Below are 18,737 nucleotides of genomic sequence, written 5' to 3'. Positions count from 1 at the left end.
CCAAAGGGGCAGAATTATGATGCAGTCAGTGCCCTGCAGAGCTATTCTAGGCGTGGTGTTTGGCTTCTGATAACTAAGATACATGGTCTTACGTAATAATTAACGGCATAATTAAGCTAGAGTTTGCTTAAATTGTTTTTATGATCTCTCAGGTATAGGGCACGCGTTGGCTTATAGCCCATTTCCCCCCATTTTCTGTCTATCCCTCATCTTTCTATTCCCTCGAACAGTCCCCCAGCGTAGTGTAGCAAACCAGACGCTTGCATTTTTATCCTGCCTGCCTTCCGCCTTTCTGTTCCTTTTGTTCATTAGCTGGAATGAAGGCCTCCTCGTGAGATACGATTTAGCTGTATACCTCTATATACTTCTACTTGTGTTCTTGATACGCTGTGCATCTATACTTATCTTAATAAAGCCAATGTAAAAAGAAAAAAAGAAACGTCAAACTGCGCAGAATAACATTTTTGTCATCTGACGCAATACAGCACGAGGAAACTATTGCTACCAGCACGGTTTTTTTTTTTTCTAACGGCATTTGGCTTTTAAGCAAAATATTCGATTGCCCTTCGGCCACAATCGGACCGCATATGCAAGAGGAGTACGAGACTGTGAGCGAGAGAAAGATCTCGTCATATAAGAAGCAGCGCTGCCTTGGTTGATTGCGGCATAAAAAATGGGGCCAAATTTAGAAAGAGGCGATTCCGATTCGAGAATCCCTCTCTTGTTCCTACTCCTGAGTACATTGGCGTTGCACATCATTCGCCGGGAGTTCATCGTTAAAACCTCGTTGCCTTCCGATCGATAAGATTAAGATCGAAACTTTGGAATTACGCATACATACGAAACTTATGTGGAAGCAGAGCAATACGGTTGACTGATTTCGTTCTTTTTCCACAATTTTCTAAAGCAGGTAGTGTGCCACGTGCGCAGGCGCACTAGTGGTCATGGAGCGGCCGTGGGCGCGAACGTAGTTGCATCACTTTCTAGCAAAGTAGTTTTCTATGTTTTCTTTCCCGAAACATTTCCGAGATTCTTAGACGAGTCGCGTGAGAAACAATAAAATATATTCAGCAAGAGAAAACAGATTAAGAAGGGCAGGACTGTTTTCTTTGTCCCTCTGTGCGTCGCACGAAGAGTGAGCCAACGTGGCCGTAGCAGATGCCTCGATATGTTTTCATCAACGAAGACACGAAGCGACGGTAACGCTATCTCACCTTTTGGCAATAAAATCGGCATGCAGGTAAGCCACTAAGTTTTCCCTCAAAGCGATTTCTTATTCAAAGCGAACAGACAACGTTCAATTTCGTTTAGGCAAACAACTTTTGTGTATTTCACCCGTGAGCATTACATTTACATCCATTTGGAATTCTTGATGAAAACTTTGGTCACCGCATGCATGCATCCTTGTGAACTGTAAACATCACTGACCTACCTTATTTAAATTAGGTGATCTAAATGCATTACCCAGAGACATTTCTTTCTAGAATATCAAACAAATGTACCTTTACTTCCCTGTGTTCCTTGTTTCTCGAAACTTTATCAGCGATATGTTAAAACAGACCGAGCATTCCGGGAAAGAAGCGGATTCTTTCCTTATGCCATATCATAAACATAGCACGTGTCTTCTCTGTCTGGCCCCTTATTCGCAATGTTCTTCTTTTTTTTTTTTGCTCTCCTAACGCAGATATGCAGTCAGAGCAGTTATATTTCACGAAGCTGCCAGCCTCCTATTTTTTACTGATGTCCGTGGGCTGGAGCAATGCATAAGAAAGGAGCCAGCAGACGCGGGCATACAACGGGCAGCTGGGTCTCTGCATGCCGCGCGTCCCTCGATCGGACTCGAAAGTGCAGATGCCGAGACAGATTCATTTCTCGGCCCTACCGAGAAAACTCTTTTTGCGAAGGACGCCTCCCGACTGGCGGGCCGCAAATGGGGGCGTGAGGGTCCCAGCGCCGGATCGGAGGCTTTGCCGTCACGCCCGAAACCACGAAACAATTACTGCAGGCACGGCGGCACATGTGCCACAAGCAGCCCCGTTCTGCGTGAAGGCATGGCACGCAGACTCTAAAGAAAACTTGGCAGCTTCTACTGAAAGGCCATTACTGCTGGATGTTGCTCGAGAAGAGGACAAGAAGAAAAGGAGTGAAAAGATGCCGCATTCAGAGGGAAGCTCCGCAACGCAATTTTCCATGCTGAACTCAGAATGACAAAAACGCGTACATCGGGTTGCGCGAGGAGATATTGCGCGTGCACCGCGACGGCGCCGGTCTATGCAAAGTAAACAGGGAAAGTGATGCGGACGGGTGTCTCGAGCTGGACTTTCCAGAGTGAAGAATTTAGTGCGTCCTTGAATGGGTGACACTGGGAAGCTTCCCCCGCCTTGTGCGTCGCACTGGCGTCACACGTAAATGAGGGAAAGAATAACAAGTCTTCGGACATTTCGGCAGGACGGTTTAAGTTTTGCTACTCTTAAACTATGAAGGAATGATTCATGCTAATATTGTGCATATTTCTGCTATCCGTATCAGACGGGAAAAAAAGGGGGAGGGGGAAGCTAATGGTATTTATGTCGGGATGCAGGAAGTTTCCCCACGTTTCGGCTTCCTGCCATATGTATGAAGGCCGAGAATTGAGCGGACTTCGATTAAACAGATCCTGAAGCAGTTTTTGCTCTTCGAGAACAGAGCCCAGAAGTTTGCCAGCTGTATGGGCGAATTATTTCTGTTATCAACTACGGTAATTTATGATCTGTTATGTTTTTCAAGGTTGAGGATTTGCTTCTTAAAAAGTTTTTCATGATCATCAACAGGTTTTTAAACAAAAGAAACAAAAAAGTTTTCATTACTATTTTTTTTAACTTTCAGTGGTGCATTTTTGTCACTGGCTGTACACTTCAACTCTTTCTCCGCTTTTCGGTCAGTTTTGAGTGATTTGACAGGCACCTACAAAAACACCTGCAAAAAAACACGAACTCTTTTAGAATAGTATCTCTTAGTGTTCTGAATCACTTTTTATGTGCGAACTGAAGACAAACCGGATAAGCGTGTCAATAAGCGCAACGAACGCGTACTCGTTGCAAATCGCTGATTTCAACGTGTTACAGCTATTTAGGATTCCTTGGAAAATTTCATGCTTTCTCCATGCAGCCATCCCCGCGAACATCTTTCTTCCTCAGTGCTTCAGTACTTTCTAGTGCTGGATAATAATTGCATAGTAGCCATTCGTTTTCTTTTGACTTTCCTTCGAGAGAGAATGGCATAATTTCTTATTCGCTTTCAAGTTGTACTGGCACTGCTTGTTCGGCGCATGCAAACCGACGGAGTATATTGCCAACCAGTGGACGCAAGAAAGGCAAACCAGGGTCCCTATGCACAAGAAGATTTAAATGCGAAGCATTTCTTAGCGAACCAAAGGCACTCTTAGGGTTTCTATATCTACGTATCTATCTATCTACCCATATATCTATTTAGCCGCCTACTTCTTGGTGCTCTCATGATCACCTCCTTAACTTGGTGTAGACTAAAATTGGCATGGGAGGGTAACAGGTTTCGACGAATATGACTGTCTGGTGATGATATTAATAACGTGAAAAACCTGCCGCGTACGTCGTCAAGCTCTCAAGCTCCTTCTTCCAGACACGTGTGGCACATACCCGTTCACTCACGCGGGCCGCGGTGTACGGGTAAGCGCCACAGGTGATTGACAGTTTATATCTACATAGGAACGGCGAGAACAGACATTGGTCATTTAAATGCAAGAGCGTTAAGAAAAGCCGACATCGCCAGCGTTGACCCGACGAATGCAAAGAATAACAATTTGGATCCAAGCAGGAATCAAACCCAAGCATCCTGCGTGGCAATCAGGTATTCTACCACAGAGCCACGCCAGGTCTTGAAACTGCTTTGGGAAAGACCCTATGCAGGCGTAATGTCGGTGCACCGTCAAATGTGGTTGCAGCGCTGGCTATGCAGCGTTAACGTCAATTGTGGATCCATTCTTGGCTCTGCTTGTACAGCAGTCAAATAAACATTACATTTGTATTCCTATGATTCATCAAGCTATATTCAAGCATCGCTCGACCCCGGAAAAATACGCTAACGAAAGTTACGCATCATATTCACATTCATCGCACCGTAAAGCGCACTTCTTTTCGATAATACTGGGGTCTGTGCTCTAACCTGAATGCTGACGCTACGTCACACCATAAGCTACCCTTTAAGCGTCAATGTATTCGACGTTCCCGGTAAGCCCACGATGTGCACAAAGCTACTACACTTACGAAAACACGTCGATCCACCTCGCACCGCTTGGCTCAAAGTAAAAAAATGCAGCATAGACAACTACTCGCTGACTGCTTCGCATGAAACCGATTCCCACAAGGCGTGGGATCTGCCGATGTTTTTTTTTTTGCGATTTCTTTTTTCTCCAATAGCGCCAGAAGAGCTCCACTTTCTTGAAATGAAAGTTTACTCATTCTCAAGGCCACACCTTTCGCTGCAGCGCGTTGTCGCGGGTAGCCGGACATATCAGTCCGGGCGCCATGCACACTTAATTTTCAAACAATAATGAGAGAAGCAACGTCAGTCGGGGCATTCAATGTCCTTGAAGGTATGCGCGGTGCACAATGCTATGCTGTTAGAAAGCCTTAGAATTCTAGCATCCCTATGTATTTCTCATGAGCCCCGTAAAAAAACAAATTTGATGCGTAAAGGTCTTGTTGCTTATAACGACTCTTATTGAACTTTACCTTGTTAGTGCTTGTAAGCAGCGAGTATTGAAATAAGAGGAACTGTACAAAAGACAACATTTCTGATTTACAGGGGAATAATAAAACGCTCATGTAACTAATCGTATATTTTAAATGCAAGTACTAAAGTGTTTCACTGTATAGCGCTCCCATGTCGGGCACTAATGGCTCAAGAGTGCAGCACTAAAAGCGATGTGCTGCCTGCATTTTCAGTGCCGTCGGTGGCTCATATAAACAGTCGGAGTTCGTAGATTTGTTACGAGGTATACATCGTCAGCGGAGTCACTCTTGAGCGATGAGGTCGCAAGAACTTCAGTTTCTCCTATTTCAGAAGTGTTAGCTGGGCCAGTTGGTATGTATCCATGGTAGTACGCAGCGCAAAAAAAAAAAACAAAAAAAACAAGACCGATTAAAAAGCTTAGTTGAAAGTCGAACGCTTGTTCTTTAATTCCTTCCTGCGTACGTCGTCTTGTTTTTCGTGCTGCTTCCTACCATGGTTCCCCATTTCCAGAGTGTCGGAACGGAACGAAAACCGAAAACGAAAAACGAAAAAAACGATATTTTTGACCGGAACGAAAACGTAACCGAAACGTTATTCATTATTTCCTTCCGGAGTGAAACCGAAATTTTTTCAATCGTTTTTCGGTTCACGAGAAAATTTCGCAATCCGGAACAACTGAACTCATGCAATCTGAGCATATCTCAGAGTATAGTATTAGCGCGTACTTCAGACAGGAAATACAAAGCAAAGATATGTTGAAATTGTGCGAAAAACGAGAACAGTGGCAACCAGAGATGTTTATATTAACGCAAGTGGACTTTTGCGCGCCTGTCAAGCAGGCCAAAGTGGAGAGGGCATTGTCGGCGCTGAAGTTTGTTACAGCGAAAGCTGTTATGAGATCACAACAGCCGATTTCGGCTCCATAGTTGTCCGCGGCCGCCGGTGTACGTGACCGCTATCGCGTGGTATAAGAAAAAAAAAATAAACGAGAAACAAATTTCTAGGATCCGGGCCCTCTGCGTGGCAGTCGGCTCTTCCACCACAGTGTCACGCTGGTGCTTATAACTCCTTCGCAAAAATACTCTACACAGGCGTCATGTCGGGCAAGGACTCGCGTTAACATATGTAATATAGCGTGGCAGAAGAGTAAAATAACAACCAGTCATCACACAATGCTAATAGCGCAACGAGTGTGTGGTTTAATGCTTCCCACCAGTGTTGCGGAGTTATCACTCCTGAATTGGAATGACTCCGGAATCATTCCACATTTTCGCGACTCTGGAATGGAATGGGGACAACGCTCGGAGGAATGGAATGGGAATGGAATTAAGTCTTTTTCCGAAAATAGGGGACGTTTTCGTCTACGTGCTGTTTTTCAAGCTTCAAACGTTAGTAAGTCAGAGCCTCGCAAATTAACACTAAAGCAGTATTTTTAAAATGGCTTAGCTGATTACAAGCACGGTACATTTATAAGCAACGCGCCTACTACAAACGGAGGCATAAGTTAGTGTACAAACAAATGCATTATCCCAAGCAGATACCGAAGGGAGAAACAAATTACCCCTGCGTGTTGGTTCCCATTGATACCCCCACCCGAAAGTGGCGAATACTCTATGCACAGCCTGATCTTTATCTCACGAGCAGTTTAGTACCTGACACACGTAAATAACCTTTGCGACAAGGAAGACATTGCATACCTGCGCACAGGCGAACACAGAAAGTTCTCCTCACCCCATCCATGCTTGCGAGGCGCGCTTGACAAGCGTGAGTGCTGACGGGCAGTGCGGCCCAGTGTTCCGTATTCGATGCAAAGGCGCTTTTGTCAGTATAAAAATACGCTATGTCGTCATTTTAGCATTAACAGGTTTAAGCTTAAACAATATTGAAACACCACCATTCATTCAAACATGTTGACCACCCAAATACTATCGGTAGCGGGAGAACTGCCCCTATGGGAATTAGTAGGATGGTTGTACTGCACGAGATATGTCACCAAACTACTATTCCTCGACCTTGGCAACATGTTTTGCGTACTTTTGCAGTTCTTAATGCATTTGATGACGTCAGCTTTAGGGGGCGTTCATTCTTAACTCGATAAAACTATCAAGATGCCTTTCCTACGTTGAGGAATTACAGGAATGGAATCGGACTACCAGGCCATTCCCTGAGTGCCAATGGGCTAAGTTTTTTTCATTCCGAGGAATTGAAAGGAATGTAATTGCGGCAAGTTCTAATTCCCCGGAATGGAATTGGAATCGAATGGATGCGCCCATTCCGCAACACTCCTTCCCACCCGCTGAAAAGTGCTCAGCCATAATTCTTCATTATCAGCCACAGCACAAAGTGCAGATAATGCCTTACAGATGTGTAGCGGGTACTGCGATTCTCCGAAGAATGAAGAAAAATGGCATAGTGGGAACTTCGCTACTTCAGAAAAATTGCGACTATTTATGACGTAGTGGGTACGTTGCATGTTTACTTGTATTAGTTGCCCCAAGAGATAACAACGGGCTCTACAAAGTCCGCTCTTCTAGCTTTTGATGTGACTTGCTGCGTGTTTCACGCAGGCCTGGCGATCTTTTTATCAGAACAGCGGTCTCGCACATCAGAGAGTACACTCAGTGACGTGCTGCTTCTGAGATCGTGCTCACTCCCTTGACACAAAGAATTAAGCCAACTAAAAAAATTCGTATTTATCTTGTGAGAAAATAAATACTATGACATTGAAATGAATACTGGTTTGTGCTAGTTGGTAGGAATACGTGGTACAGTTACTTCCGCTTCTCTTAAGAACATGTTTTACCCTTGTCCCACTTTCTTAAGAGGAGGGATAGCAACTACATCACAAATCCAATGTTTTTTTTTTTTTAATGATTGCCTCACCTTTTTTATACTTTCTTTTTTTATACAAAGAAAAAAAACCGTTACGTACCGTTACGGAACGTTCTTTTTTTTTTCGTTCCGGAACAGAAACGAAACGGAACTTTTTTCGGTAAAACGAAACTAAAACCGAAACGAAAAACATTTCGTTCCGACACCCTGCCCATTTCATGGCATATCATTTTGTGTCGGCGTTTTCCTGACAAGTTATTTCAATGGCCATCTTAAAAGCTACGTGATGAAAAATGGTGAGATAAGTGTTTCTGCAGGCTTGCGGCTTAAAACTTACAGATCGGGACACGAAGGGGGCTATATTATATACTGGACGTCAGCGTTGTAAATACTACAGCCTTTGGTAATTTAAGGTATTGACTAATATATTTATAGCACTTTTTGAGCATACAGCAAGGCGATGTAGTTGTATAGTGCTAGGACATTTATGACATTTGAAATGAACCGGAAGCACTTTGCCTGCCTTGTGACATGTGGGAGGACTTACCTGGGGAGTGGCAATATTCGCCACTTACTATAGAGAGAAAGCCAGGATCGCATAGGTTTGTTGTAAGTCGGAGAAAGCGACGAAAAGGCGTGCTACATATAACAACATGAACCAATTAACCCACATTCCTCTGGCCCTATTTATTTATTTATTTATTTATTTATTTATTTATTTATTTGCCTGATCAACATCAATGAGAAATCGCTGTCAGGCTCTTTATATGTGAGCCAACAGGGCTCAGAGTGAGGCGTTCAACTAGCCCGACTAAGCTATATTCTGCGGAAGAGCTGAGCTGTGCCACGCGAGAGTAAAATACAAAAAAAGGGCGCATTCGTTAATAGTGACTGCTTTCATTTCCATGGCGTCCTGCAGGAAAGGGTACAGAGGGGGCAGCTTAGCGGCTGCCTTCGAGGCGCACTCCGTTTTCTGGCATGGGACGCGCACCCCGTAATATCAGGCCCCTGGCTTCTGGCGCCGCTGGTTGAGCAGAATCTGGAGTGTACTTCACAGCGGCGGCCCAGAAGGGTGGCCGGGCCAGGCGTTTTGACACGTTCACGTCATTAGCCGACGCGCTCCGATTCTTCCCCTCTCCTCCCCTTTACATCCGCGAAGTCGGAAGCGTTGTTTGCCCCTTAGGAAAAGCTGGCTGTTGACCTCTGACGGCTGTCCCGATTTTTGTCGGAAGCAAGAAGCATGAATGGCGGCTTGCTGCTATGCTATAGGTGGAGACGGAAATATCATAAGCAAGTGGTGGTCGCCAGATGTCAGAGCCACACAAGTGCGACTATGTTTGGGGTGGTTACATCATACATATATATGCATACGCACAACGGTACGCAAACTCGTGAATTAGCATTTTAGTTATTGACATGAGGGCAACTGTTCATAAGGGAAAGTTGTAGTCCGGGACAATTTGTGGCATAGCCACTTTTTAGAAATCGCAAAAGCTGCACGTAATTTCGTATGTTCCTTATCGAATTTTAAAGCGATATCGCAATTAATCGCGCCCGGCACGCAGGGAACGCCGATGCTCTGTTACATCAGACCGGAACTTCCCGTGACAAGAAAGTGACAAAATTTGAATGAATTTTATTGACCCTCTTAACTGTACGTCCTCTATTTTCATGCTCAAGCTGCTCATCTACCTGGTTAAAACAGACACTATCAATATTGCATTGTTGCGAATTTGGAACTTACTGCAAGTGAGCTTGCCGCTGCCCTTACTATGATTATAGTTACGCAAGAACGAATTAACAAATGTGGCGTATATAGTGATCTATGCTCGGCCTCCCAGAGCATGCTGTTGAGCCAGCGTTACATAAGCTACAAGCCACAAGTTCCACAATCCTACCGCCCTATTATCGTCTTCACGCGAAGGCCCGTCATCACGCTCGAGTTAGACTCTTCGTACCTTGCCAGGGCTGGTTGGTTGTTGGCCTTTTATTTCTTACTACGTATAGTTATAACCCTGCAATACCGACAAAGGCACGCCGCTACCTTCGAATAACACACAACTGTTACTGTTACGAGTATTTCAAGCTTGTCTGCACTGTTCTACCGCGTCATGTTGCCCGTGCGCGAATGCAGACATACGTGATCTGCTACAGAAGCACTATGGCGAGCATTGCTGCATCGTCTGATGCTCGCCCAGATGCGTTGTCCCATCTTGTCTACGCTCTTATAACCTTATTTTGTCCTTCGTCCCATCATTGATGTCCGCTATGAGTGTGCCCTTCTCCGGTCTACAAGCCACCAGCTCGGCCATCGACTGCTATGCTAGGCACCGCCTAACTGAACCCTTGTTATTGCGTCATTCATAGCCTCATAGTGTCCTTCTGTACTGCCCTTTCTTCGCATGCATAGTGTCGTTGCGTCCACCGCTAGATGGTTGTGTCAAGTGTTAGTTGCACTGGGGGCGGCGATGCAGCAGCGAGACATTAGTCAGGACGACGAAGAACCTGATGGCTCGCTTGCGTGGCCGGTCCGCCATATTGACAGCTGTATAGCCGTCGCTTGTTTGCAAACAACCCTTTGTTTCCCACCACATCCATTCATCATCACAATATTGTGCGAATACATAGAGAATACATAGCTAGGGATGCGTACTTTCGGCAAATACTTGGCATTTCGCCAAATTAGTGGGGCGACAATAAACGTCGGCTCTGAACGACTGAGCAGAAAGATCTGCATTAAGGGTCGCATCTACACGAGGCTTCTTCATTGTGCTCGAGCTCTCTTCCTGCTAATGCTCAGAATCTTGCGCGGAAGTTGAGGCCAATGGGGCACTCGGCACAAATGAGAGCAACTTCAAGGAGTAGCGCCGCCGCTTATCGAGTTACGCTACGAGCGAGAGGTGGAGAGACAGCGGCTAATCTGTTTCCGCGCAAGCTTGCTTCTGTCACCCACCAGCAGTGAAGTTTGCGCTATAGGGAGCACAGTTTGCAAAAACGTTTAAAACATTTCGCGTGCCTTCAAAAATAAAATTTTTCACTTGTATTCACATAACAAAGTCAATTGCTCGCAACAAAATGCAAATACTGTACTTCGAAAATGTTTTATTCAGTGAGTGGGTCGACCGAAGAACGCTGGAAGTCGAAAGAAAGAAAAAAATTCCGGTCGCAAGGCACACTTTATCGAGGATTCTCACAGAACACAAGTAGCTATTCCCGGTGATGCCAGTCAAAATATATTATGGTAATTCTACATGTTTTATTATCTGAATATCAGCAATTTAGTGTATTACTCCATTCAGGCGGCGTACATTTATTCTGCGCCCCCCCCCCCCCTGTATTTATTGTGACGGGTATTCCCTTGTGTATTGTGCTTTCCTCCCGAGTGGCTGCTTTGCGAAATCTTTAAGACAAGCAAGAGCGGTGGATTCCAGTGACCTCGTACTTATGAGGTTGTAAGCTTGCGAAAATAGTTCCCAGGAAGGCTGGCTATCTCGCAACAATCACAACAAATTCCATTTACGAAGGGTTGTCAAAAACGTCAATGGTAGTAACAGAAGCAGGAAAAAAAAAAGAATCGGAAGAAGAAAAGAACGTCCCGTAAGTCATACGTGCTATTGTCAATACTGAACAAAAGTGGTCATCACAATGGAATTCTCGGAGTGCGTTGGTTCGACATGTAAAGATTTCGTGCCTCGGAGGCGACGCAAGAGGAAAAATCATGGAACAACGTTACCTGCGAAAATCGCTTTAGTCTTAGACTGCCTAAGCATTACCGATGCTCTTTATTGAAAACACGCATAAATTAACATTTCGAAATAAATTTACAGTGTGAATCACGCTTGTCTAGAGCGATTGAGCAGCCGGCCGCGGACTGCACCAGCATCGTCTACGCGTAGCCGCTTTGTTCAAAATAAACTGGATGCGAGCGCCATGAGCGCGCATGCGGCGTGGCCACTCGAGGTATTATTAGATGCGAAACAGCTTATGGCGGAGTTCAATCCGGTGGTGGTGGTGGTGGTGTGCGGCGTGACCACCCTTACTGCGCATGCGCATCCTCCTCCCCCTCCTCTCTTCTCCTACGCTCCCCTCCTCTCGCGTGCCTGTCGACCGCGTTTTCCGCTCGCCCTGTGAGAATTAACTTCCAGGCTAGAGGGAAGACACGACGCGCGTAGCGTTCCACAACGCTCTGAATGGATGGATGCAGCTTACGGCGCGGGACTTCGCCCCAGCTTAAGAACATGGCGAGCCAGCTCCTAAAAAAAATTACACCATCTCCCGCTCAAGCGAACCATCTCCCCGCTGCTTCGCATCCACACATGGTTCCCTTTATTGGGAGATGGTGTAATTTATTGCTTTTTCACTGGCTGTGGTGACCAGGCACCTTTTGTTTTCGTGTCACGCATGTTATTGGTGCACCTGTAGCGGTTTCCAATATGCAAGTATGGTTGCACGCCGCAAGCGCCTTTGCTGTGCCAGCGTGCGTATACTATTTCTTTAATTTGTAAGCGAGCAAAAGGGTAAAAGGGAAATCAGTCTTGCGTGAGACTACCATACTTGGTTGAATATGAAGCAGTGGTAGTATTTAAATTGTGCTAAAGACTAAACTGACAAAAACTAATAGCTGCTTATTGAGACATTTTACTGATCATACTGGAAAGAAAATGGCAATCATCAGACAACTGTTCAGATAAAGCATTACCGCGGGAAATTTTATTTATGAGTACTACTTATGAACAAAGAAAAAAACCTTTTTTTTTTTTTGCTGCTAGTAATTTGGTTGGACAAGGTTTGTTGAATGTGAATGAACATGATGATATGTAAGACATTAGCTCAATAAGTTTCGTTGATGAACGTCGCGCCAACTGAAACTTCTGATCCGTATTGCATCCAATATATCGCAAGTAAACAGCGGCACAAGAAAGGCTCACGAGCCCACACACACGACGCCGAATGCGTGTTCGCGTGTCTTTCTTGTTTCCCTATTCATTTGCGCTACCATGTTGGTCAGAGTTATCATGCCAACAAGGCCGCATTGCAACTTTCGTTCCCAATGAAGCAATTAAGGCAATTACAGCTGTAATAGGCATAGCTTTGAAATGCAGCGCTAATATGGGAATGCCACATTGCGTTATCCTCGCGAACTCGCTACAAGTTTCCCATAGGGTGCAAGGTATATAAAAAAAGTCCTTTGGCCATTTCAGGTTTTCGAAACACGTAGCGCACATGAGTGGGATAACTGTTGTGGCGCATAGTTACCAATTCTTAAACTTCACACTTTGTCATGTAGCACCAGCGGCGGCCCACATGGCACATCAAAAGGTAAAAGAAACGGACACATCTCGTGCGCCGTCGCCCGTGACAAAACCTACAGGCCGACAGAGTGATAATATCTTAAAGTGACACTACAGGCAAATAACAATTTATCTCAGAGCGAAAGGTATCAGAAGCTCTAAAAATATATCAAATTTGGCACAGAAGGGCTTTAGTAATCGATATATTAAGGAAAGCGCAGGACACGGCTTGCGCCACGAGCGTGATGTTCTACAGAACAAGAACCCGATGATATAGAACATCCGTACAACTAAACGCATGTACTCCAATTATTCCTGATAGAAAGAAACGTTGCAGTGCATTACGAGACGGAATAAAATGCAACTTGTGCGTTTCAGTTTGATTCATGCAAAAAAAAATTGATTGACGTTACGCTTGAGAGAGACTGAAGTTCCCTTTTCGCCGAGCCGTGCTCTGCTGCGCCACAGCGCCGCCTGTGGGACAGTATAGGGCGGACATGGCGAAAGCTACGTCAGACGGCCGTTCAGGGATGGGGGCGAAAACGTTTGAGGCCCGTGTACTTGGATATGCTTCGATGGGTGGCAATCTTCATAAATGCACCAAATTTACGAAGTCACGTAAGGTATTAATTGCAGAGAAACAGAGTATGAAATGTCCGACTTTTGAATAAAGCTTTCTGTGGAAAAATTAAACGTGCATTTCACACTTTTACTTTATTAGTTTCGACATTGAAACTATAGCCTTACTCGCTAGTTAACTTGTGTCCTGGTATATTTTAATGCGAAATACAACTATGGAGAAACATATAGGCTTTGTTGAATATACAGAAGAAGAGGGACAACGCTGAAGCCACAGAGGCGGTCTGCTCACATCGGCATCGGAGTCAGGAATCTTCGGAAAGAGTGAAAATGAAAACTGTTTGGAGGATGACTTTGCGGGTGTCATGTCTCGAAACCGGCTGTTTTTGTAGAAGAGGCGATTATCTAATAATAGAGTAAAACTAAATGTGTACATAGAAGACGGACACAACCATCCATTGTTACTTGACGTTGTTGGACGTTTTTTGTCGTTTCACTCGCTGTTATTAGATGATCGTAAATAACTGGCTAGACCTAATTTGCACCCTAGTGGAGTGCCAAAGGCCGACGTTTGTGCATTCGTGCCCGTAGCAGCTCTTTTAAGGCGGGAATACATGAGTGCAAATGCGGAGTCGCCTTACCAGGAGAAATTTAGTTCACTACGAACCAGAACCATATAATTCGTAACCTGTTCTATGTGATGTATTTCTGTGAATAAAAATGTGGTTTCAAGGAGAGCAAGAAAGCAGGAAGTTACAAGCTTGTGTTATATTTTTATCAACTACAAATTCTAATAGTGAAATATTCTTACATCATGTTTTTTAGCCTGGTAAGAGCCTGCAGGTATACCGTATATACATTTTGTCAGTAAATAACCCTCCTGATAAACGAAACTGAATTTAAGACTGTCTCGATGGTTCGATTAGTCAGATACTCCCGTGCGCGCAACTGGGTTTCACTTTGCACATTTGTGCCTAGGCCCGCCGCGGTGGTCTGTAGTGGTTAAGGTGCTTCACTGCTGAGCCGAAGTTCGCGGGATCGAATCTCGGCCACAGCGGCCGCATTTTGATGGAGGCGAAACGCTAGAGGCCCGTGTACTGAGATTTAGGTGCACGTTAAACAACACCAGGTGGTCGAAATGTCTGGAACCCTCCACTATACGGTGTCTCTCATAATCATATCGTGGTTTTGGGACGTGAAACCCCAACGGTTATTATTATCCTTGCCTAGGGGCGGGTTTTCCTAGAGCCTATGTATTTGCGACGATCTAACTGCTAGGGTGGTTATCAACGCAGTTTCGCTGTAGAATATACTTTTTCTCAATTTCTCAATTCAAAAGGTAGCCCTGTGGGCAATTGCCCCCAGCCAAATATCTTCTGTACACACATGTTTGCCTCAATCAGCAGCGTAGATCTGAGTCGGCTCATGTGGGCTGTCGATGCTGTATACTGCTGTGCACCATGGATGGCTGACCATTTTCCTATCGATGTCGGACACGAATATTCACCATTAGGGGGATCAATCACGTTCGAGTCAAAATTGCACCGATACCACACTAACTGGAAACACTGAAAACGAAAGTACATGCATTACTTGGCCCTGAATTTTCGCGTTTCAATCCATGAGTACTGCACTTGTGCTTCGTCTCTCTGCGCTATAGTGTGAAATATAGCCAGCGTCTACCAACTCGCCCAATTTTATATATTTTTTAAGGCAATGTAGATGCGATTGGATTGATCCTCTGCCTTGGCGAGGGCAGCACACTTCTGCCAGCAAAAGAGTTTTAGTATTGGGTACACAGAGCTTCGGGTACGTAAGCGCTTCTCGAATAGGCAGCGCACAAAAGGCAACGAACACAAGAATCATGGCTCACCAACTAGCCCATCAGTACATTTTGAGTACGTACGCGCGTTTGGTTGTCCTCACTGCGCGTGCGCCAAACGCGACCCACGCTTTCGTTTAGCATTTTGGCCGCTATTTTTCAAAAATGGCGTGGTTACCTGTGAAACCCGAGGTTTTAATACGCAATCCTCAATCTCTCTATTGCCCCGCAACAATTTATTTTATGCTACCCCAGTGATTAAATACGCCTTTTTAAAATGTTGTAAGGACAAGTAAAATAAGATGTTGAGTCTCATTAGAATAATTCATTTTAATACTAATAAAAAGAGTTGATGATGTGAGATAACAAGTGCCACATTGTCAAAAAAATCGGGCTCCATGCGCATCGCCTTCTTAATTGCTAGCTTGGCTTCGGTTCTAGGTGCATGCTCAACCGTGCCGTAAGGAAACGAACGACTGTACGCGTAACATTGGCCGTTTCAAACTATCCTAGAATGCCTAGTGCAAGAACAGTTAAGTGCGCACTGCGCCGCAATTATTCGTTTTGCGAATCAGCGAAGGGCCCATCTACGCGTCCGCAAGGCAACACGCGAGGCTAGGCAGCTACTGACATTGTTGATGCTTTTGCAGCTGATGATGATTAAATATGTCTGAGCGCTTTGTAATTGGTGGGCCTTTAAAACACCCACTCGTTGCGTAGTTCACATGCTTCGACGCCTGACGCGATTCTAAGCTCCTTAATGTCGAGTCTCCTTAACGCATGTAATATTGCGTTAAGGATACTCCTTCTACTACGTGACATTCATATAGTGTCTTTTTTTTTTTTTTCGAAGTATCAAGCAATAGTGTGGCTCTGTGGTAGAACACCTGCTAGCCACGCAGGCGCCCTGGGTTCGATTCTCACTCGAACTCGAAGATTTTTCATTATTTATTTTATTTGCATCTTCGTTTTTTCGGTCACGGACAAGATAATTTTCGCTCACAGCAAACGACTCCGACACCAACACCGGCAGTTCTGCGAAACGAGCTCTTTAACGATATCGCGTTAAAGTCCAAAAGACGAACAAGCGTTGCATGGTAGATCGCGCTGCAGTGCGTGATCTAGCGACACACCATACATGCACATACAAAGCGACGTTCTCTTTGTTTTCTTTTCTCTTTTTTTTGCGACCACGCTTCATTTATAGCCCCGCTTTCTCGGCAGGCCTAATGTTAAGATTCCATTGCATTTGCCTTACTTGTCGAGTTATCCGATCGCTTCCTGTCGGCACTGCCCCGAGGTTACGGACAACGTCGGCCAATCGTATGCGGTGGATGGTAACAAATATAACGGATAGAAAGGATTCCCTACGTCATACAGATATTTATTGTTTTTAGAGTGCACCAGAAAGAGGGGCAGTCAAGCAGAAACGTCATCATGAAAGCACGGAACCCGCTTATCATGGGCGTAGCCAGAAATTTTGACGGCGCTTGTTCACCTACACCTTATGTAGGTTTGTCCGTGCGTTTGTGTCTCTACGTGTATATATAGACCAGAATTTTCATCGCTTGCAGGGCGCAGCCATATTTGCTGGGGGGCTGCTGATTACGTGGAACAGACGACTACGCTAGCATCCCACCTATTCTTATCACATGATGGCCGCCAGTGTTCGCTCGCCATCAGCTGTGACGTAACCATTCCGCAGCCCCTACGCTGGCCTAGCCGACAGATGACGACTGCGGTCAAGATTATGTAGGCTTGCTCTAAACGTGGGTGCGAGAGTAAAAATAATCTGGTCTATGCACATGCAAAACTGCGAAAATTCGAGGGGGGAAGGGGGTTAACCCCCCCCCTGACTACGCCAGTGCCGCTTATTGATAAAACTAATATTAACATTACAGCCGGTCGGAGAACTGACTACCCTCCCTGTCGTTCTATATTACGTTTACTGTCAGGAAACTTGAAGATGAATTCAGCAGCGGAGATAACATGCTAGCGCCGTCTTGATCACGATTGTTATGCTGTTGCGCCCGTGGATAAGAGAGCAGCCTCGCGTGCGTTACATGTGTGCGGTTCGACAAGGGTGCAAAAAATGAAACGAGCGAAATGCACAAGGATGGCTAGCGGTGTTTACACGTAATAACAATATTGAATGGTACATAAAGACTTCCATAGTCCGGACACTTCCGCGGTTTCGCTGCGCCCACCGCTGGATGACGAAGCCTAGAAAACGATGACTAAAGTGCAAAATTGTGGACGCATGGTGCCTCGTCATGGACTCAAGGGCAAAGGCTGTACACCCCCTGTATCGTCCGAGTTTTCTACCTGGTTTAGCCACAGTGCTTTGTAGCGATCGTAAGCGTAGCACTTTCTTCAGTCGCTCAGAAGATCACAAGTAAACCACACCAATTTTTCTACGACTTGGTATGCATTTATTTAGAAAGTCCGTCTAAGTTTCTTTCATTCGCTGTTAAATTTTGCTGAGTGCTATATTCGGTCTCTTCTTTTATCAAAATTGATTTTTGTTCATTATTTCATTACTATCCCATTATTCATGTTGCGACGGAAATATTAATTATCGCATTTGCTTTAACATTTCCGCTCAACCTAAAAATGTAATTTTGTGAGCAAAACTCAGCTTGCATTATCAATTTCTCTGAGTATATTCAGAGCGCGCCTGTCAGACATCGTTAATTTTTCACATTATTACCGATCACTTTTGGCTGCGGTGCCCCGAAAACCCCGCTACACGTGTTCACAATACTGATTTCTAAGCGTGATCATCTGGAAGATATTGAATTACTGGGCATGATGTCTAAGCGAGAGAAATAATTGGCGCAGTACACGTTGACGATGACGGTTTTGAGTAGTATAGCCACCGAAGTGGTTCCATATACAGAAGACGAAGTTTACGTACAGACGGGTCCACTTTCAAAGGGAACACTTGCGTTTCGGGTATGCCCGGATTTCGCTCTCCCGCAAAAGCATAGTGGCTTAGGTCTGCATAACAATTTTTGCGCATCCACTAGCCGTTAGGGGGCCAACAAAATGACAGTTGCTCATTCGAGTGTTTCCTTTAACAGTGGACCGTACTGTACATCCTACCAATGTAGTTAGATGGGCTAGTCAGCTGCTGGGTTGGTGATACACGTTACTGGGCCCGGGCAAGATGTAACAAATAACTAATAGTGTTCATCTCGACCACGTCTTCTTTTTGCTTAGCGTCTTATTTGGCACTGGTAGCACTAATCAAAATTTACGCTATTTCCGCGCTCACCTATTTCCCAGAGTGCACCAACAGTTCAAGTAACGTTGGGACATGTTGCCATATAATGGCGGCACATGAAGAAGCGAGCGCCGAATTCGGCTACGTTATTCATTCATAGTAAAACATATATCTGCCTTTGTCGCTTCCCATATTTTAACTGTACAACAAAGAAATACACACTCTGAAGGATTTATGT

The 18,737-nt window shown here is 44.9% G+C and overlaps 1 protein-coding gene across 1 annotated transcript in view; it reads right to left on the bottom strand.

Annotated features, from left to right (window-relative positions):
* Nucleotides 1-18,737, bottom strand: part of LOC119406474 (thyrotropin-releasing hormone receptor) — a 318,447-nt gene that overhangs the window by 292,281 nt on the left and 7,429 nt on the right. The window lies entirely within an intron of this gene.

The sequence above is a fragment of the Rhipicephalus sanguineus genome, chromosome 1 (assembly GCF_013339695.2).
Source record: "Rhipicephalus sanguineus isolate Rsan-2018 chromosome 1, BIME_Rsan_1.4, whole genome shotgun sequence".
Lineage (NCBI taxonomy): Eukaryota > Metazoa > Arthropoda > Arachnida > Ixodida > Ixodidae > Rhipicephalus > Rhipicephalus sanguineus.
This window is presented reverse-complemented; position numbering and strand designations above follow the sequence as displayed.